We start from the raw sequence: 5,387 nt of genomic DNA, 5'->3' as shown, positions 1-5,387 counted from the left end.
GAATTTTTTTCTCTCTGGAATTTCTGCTTAGGCACTGTTTTTTTCTTAAAAAGAGCAGGTAAATTGATAAAAAGTAAAATAACAGAATTTATCCTCCAGTTCACTTTAAGATTGAATTTATTAAACACTATCACTCAAAATTTCATTACTATCTGATTGAATAATAAAAATCTAACTTGGGGATTTAGTTATCCAATGTGGTAACATTCACTGAAGATAGTAATACATCTTTGACTTTCTGTTTTGAAGAAGCTGCTGAAATGTGTAAAAAAGCTAAATAAATTGTATTCGTGGAAGTTGCTTGAGGGTAAAGCTATTGTTTTGGTTTACACCATTATGTAATAATTTAAAGGAGTACCTAGTAATTTGCACCACTGTTGTATTTTAATGCTGGGAGATCAAATTGCTTTATCATATACCAAATAAGAAGTGTTAGAACTCTGAACTCTTTTCATACATATTTTTTATTACACCTTCAGAAATAACAAGCATCCAAATAACACTATCATAGCTGGTGGTTGACTTCTTTGTTGCCAATGATTAATGAAAGCTCTGGACACTGATACCCTGAGAATGTGTTTCCAGAGATTTTCCAATTTGATGGAAACTAAAAACAAAAGTGATAAATATTAATGTGTTAATATGCAGACTAGTACAAGTTATTGAATATGAACAGCAAATTTATTTTCTTATTAGTTCATAAAATGATTTAGCCTACTTTATTGGTTTATAAAATTGTAGTTGAACAAATGCTTAAATGATAGTGATTATAGTGACAAAATATAAGAATGCATTTTATGTATATTTTAAAATTAATATCATCAACTTTCTAATCACATATATTTTGTTTCTTTTTTCTTTTTTCCCCTGCTGTTGCAGTAAATGAGGGAGGTATTAAAACAGCTTCCAATTTATGCCCAGACCCAGGAGAACCAGAAAATGGGAAGAGAATCGGATCAGATTTTAGGTAATATTTTAAAATATTGACTTCATTATTTATCTTGTCAAGGTTTATTTTAATTTAAATGTTTAAAATAGCTAATGATATAGAGATGAAGTTTTGGTGTCATCAAACTGCATTTTATCAATGTATTAGTATTAATAATATTTAATTATTTTAAAGGGATTAGTTAAGTAATACATTAACTTTATTAGAACACTTTTATTAGTTTAAATGATTAATTTCTCATCATGTAGTAAGTGAAAAATCATGGGATTTAGATTTTAAAGACATAACTTTGAGTTCCAATTTTGCTACTTATTAGTTGTCTGATATTGGGTAAGTTGTTCTATCCTGTTTGCCTGAGTTTCTTCTTCTGCAACATGTAAATCATATTTACCACATATAATAGTGAGTTTCAAATGAGGCAATGCCTGTAAAACCTTCCAGCAGATGTTCTATAAACACCTTATTTGTATTGTGTAATTCTAACTGGAGTAGAATTTTTATGTCCGTCATAAATTAGTATTAATTTATTAATTTAAAATTAAGTTAACAGACAACCTAGAGAATTTATGTAATACACTGTGGCAGCCATTAATTTACATAACTATCAAATAATGCTTTTAAATAAACTTGAATTTTCCTTAGTTCTCTATATTTTACAAATAAAAGATTACAAAAAGCCTATCAAAACATTAAATAATAATCTCACGAAAACTCACAAATACCTATTTTTTCAATTTTATTGAAAATTGAAAATTTTATTTTCAATTATTGATGCTAATGTTTATAGTTACAGATACCACATATTTTTTATTTTTACTTATTCATATTATTTGTATAAAGCACAAATGATACTCTAAAGAATATCCCCATGAAGAAAAAAAAATAGTTCTTAGAATATAGACCTATAATAAATTTTCCCCATGAATCTTTCAGAATAACTTAAGGTTACATTTTGCTATACTTGGAGTGGAAAACAATAATACAGCTTCCACACAAACACAATTGTAATTTTCTAAAATGTTTACGTAACTTTAACCACTCTCAAAACTTAATACAGATAATAGTGTTTGAAGAAACACACTAAAGAGAAATTCAAAAGATTTGGGGACTGGTCAGACTTTTACCTATTTTACTAATTTTATTAAAATCAACTAAATATTTGAGTCTTAATGACTAATGATTATATCTTATAGACCACAAAGTGATAAGCAATTAAATATTTCTTTTTTCCAAGTATTTTTTATTTCTTATAAAATCTTATAAGCACTTACTATTTTATCCCTATATTTTAAATGAGAAAACTGAAGTTTGTTTACCTGGCTAATAATTTGATGGAACTGGGATTTGAACTCTTTACTTGCAGACTCCAAAACCTGACGTTTTAATCACTATATTATAACGTATTATGCTTTAAAGTCAAACAAATTTCATTCAGATTATATCCCTGAAATAAATTATCTTGTCTTCTGCAAGAGTTAGTTTTCTCAGTTCTAAAATTGAGAATAATAATGTATATCTTATTTGGTTGAGGAGAAGATCACATAAGATAACTTATGCTTCATAGTAATCACAGAGCTTTTGACAAAATAAGTACTCTATTAATACAACCTGCTATTACAAAATAGCATGTACAATATTACTGATGACATTAATATTTACTTGGTCCAACGACTTGCAAATTAGATTAATGATTTACTAGAAATCAACTCAAAAATAATAAAATGTGATAGTAATATAATGAGCTAAATTACCTTCAAGTGCAATAGATTTCAAGCCATTCAGATGTAATCACAAATTTAGAAAACTACTCAGAAGTCCAAAAGAAAATAGTAAGATTCTATGACAGAGAATAAAGATGTCTCAAGGTGTGTACCCACATAATTTAAGAAGGTCCTATTCCCATGGATATTGGAAGAATATATGTGTTCCACCAGCCGGAAGGAATAGCCTGAAAAGAAAGTGCTTGATGACCTGTTCCACAAAATAGAGTTCAGTGAAACTCAATTATAGAGCGTAAATAGGAGAAAAGAATAGAATGAAGTAGAGGAAATAAAAAGAAACCAAATATTTGTGGCAGAGAAAGTAAATCGGCAGCCATTCAGCCTAATATGGACTGAAGATATGCTTTGTTTTAAATACATAGTTTTTTTTTTTTTTTTTAATGGAGGCAACATTTAAAACTCAGAAAATTATACAAACACACACACACACATTTTGGTATTCTCTTATTATGTTTGGCAACTTAAACCTGCATACTTTTTAGAGTAACATCTGCTCAGAACCAATTAACAACTTCTCTCTCTAGGCTGGGCAGGATCTCCCTGGCTTGTCACGTGTACACATAGGCTTCCTTACTCATTTAGCTCACCTGCCTGTGAAGGGAAGTTGTAAAGATTTGTAAGTGACCTGATCCAATTTACATGTTCAGTAGATCAGGCTTTCTATTTTAGCTCAGTGATTGAAGAAAACCTAAATTTTAGTTAGCCTTCTTCAGTAGCCTGGGTGAAAGACAGTGGAGATTTGGACTATGGCGGTTGGCAGAGAACGAGACAGATTCAAGATATCTTTTGAAGATGAAAGCTTTAATATCCCATGAAAATTTGATGTGGAGAGTAAGAAAAATGAAATAATTAAGGATGAGACTCAATTTTCAGGGTTTGAACAACATGAAGATGGAGTAAATTATAATGTTTAATAAAGTGTGAACATCCAGAAATTTCTGGAGAAAAATTGAGAGTTCAGTTTTGAAGTTGTACATTTTAGAATATTTAGAGATTTCTAGGCAGATATGTTAAGTGATTAGTTGAACATAATTGAAATTCAGAGATATGAGGGAACCATAGACATATACATATTATAAAAAATGTTAAACATCATTTTCTTTAAAAAATTATATGTAGATAACATCACTTTAAATAAGTAGAAAGACAAGAGAAGTTGTAATGTCATCTCAAATATCTGTTTGGCAAACTGATAGAATACAAGGAGCTGCCAAATCCTGCTCATGAGGGACCAGAGGAATATGACAATACCTAAAAGGGTAACTGAAGCAAAAGAAGAAGTCTTTTAAAGGGCAAACAGGGGCTATTGAAAAATTGAGCATGGAGGACAGAAGACTGTCTTTTGAATTTGACAACATGAAGGTTGTTGACAAGAGTGATTTCAGTGGAATGACAGAGGTTGAAAATCAACTTAAAAATGCTGAAGAGTGAATAAAGGCAGTTCAGATAGTTTACAGTTTGGTGACATCAAGTTATATAAACCAGGGAAATAATGGGACATTTATGTAGTCATTAGGAAATCAAGAGACTTTATTTTCAGAGAATCAAGAGATCAAAGCATGTTTATTGGTTGATGTAAGTAATTCTATAGAGAGAAATCTATGGTGGCATTGAAAGAGAGGGTAGAGGTAAAGAAACATAATTTTGTAGGAGAAAATAAATGGGATCCCAAAGACAGGTAGTGTGGAATTATTTTCAATCTAATAGAAGGGAAGATAGAGAAGTGGAGAAGAGATACTGCTAGGCCTACATACTTTGTGATGGGAAGGTGAGAAAGCTCAAGTTTAATACTTTTACGTTAGTAATGCTGCATCTAGCAAGGCCATCAAATGAAAATGTGTGTATAAGATGAGGATGGGTGGGAGAGAAAGTTTAAGACTGAGAGAAAAGTGAAAAATAGTTTTTTACCAGGAGTGGGAACGCAAGCTTGATGTAGAAATGTTGCCTTGCTAAGTAAGTTTGAGTGCCCTTTTGAGATTAATGATAATGAATCTGCTTGGTTTTATAATTTCTACCTAGCGTTATTGAGCTTCCTAGGTACAAACATAAAAAGGATTGTGCAAAAGTATGATAAAGCTCAGTGCATTTGGGAATGTGCTAGTAATTCTTTCAGGCATACAGATTAGAAACATGGATCTGGAGCAAAGAAATCTTCAAGTAGAGGTATAAATTGGGGGACTTTTAAAAGGAGAGTGGATCAGTTTCAGGTCAAGGTCGGTTTCAGAAGCAGAAGTGGAAGCATTTGTAGACTCATCTGTTTCAAAGGGGAAAAGAAGTTTGTATGTATTTCAAAATGTAATACAAAATTATTCTCATATAAGATATGGAAACCACCCCAAAGAATAAAACATGGAAAGCTTGTAAAGGAATAAAAATAACAGACAAAAGATAAATCAATTTGTTACAAAGCAATGTACTTTTAGTCAGGGCTTAAATTAACAGTTATATCTTTTCTTGGGCCCTTATCATCTCAAAGGAACATTAGATTGTGATTACTCAGTGAATTACTGCCTCCATTTATGAAAGTCACACTGGTTTTTGGATATAATTACCAGTCTCTGCCCCTGAAAAGTCAAAAGAACTCATGGCAAGTTCTCCTGGTGCCCCTATCCAAGTGAAATTTCAGTTCGTTCATAAAACATCAAAAGTATGGGGGG

General features: G+C 30.9%; 1 long non-coding RNA gene across 1 annotated transcript in view; it reads left to right on the top strand.

The window, feature by feature from the left end:
• Window positions 1–879: 879 nt before the first annotated feature.
• LOC108535759 (uncharacterized) overlaps window positions 880–5,387 on the top strand; it is a 94,407-nt gene continuing 89,899 nt past the window's right edge. Inside the window, exon 1 of the long non-coding RNA XR_001887319.1 lies at window positions 880–967. This is a non-coding gene — a long non-coding RNA (uncharacterized LOC108535759). The remainder of the gene's footprint in view (window positions 968–5,387) is intronic.

The sequence above is a fragment of the Rhinopithecus bieti genome, unplaced genomic scaffold, assembly GCF_001698545.2.
Source record: "Rhinopithecus bieti isolate Rb0 unplaced genomic scaffold, ASM169854v2 scaffold_13313, whole genome shotgun sequence".
NCBI classification, from domain to species: domain Eukaryota; kingdom Metazoa; phylum Chordata; class Mammalia; order Primates; family Cercopithecidae; genus Rhinopithecus; species Rhinopithecus bieti.
Note: the sequence above shows the minus strand (reverse complement) of the source record. Positions and strands in the feature narration are given on the sequence as shown.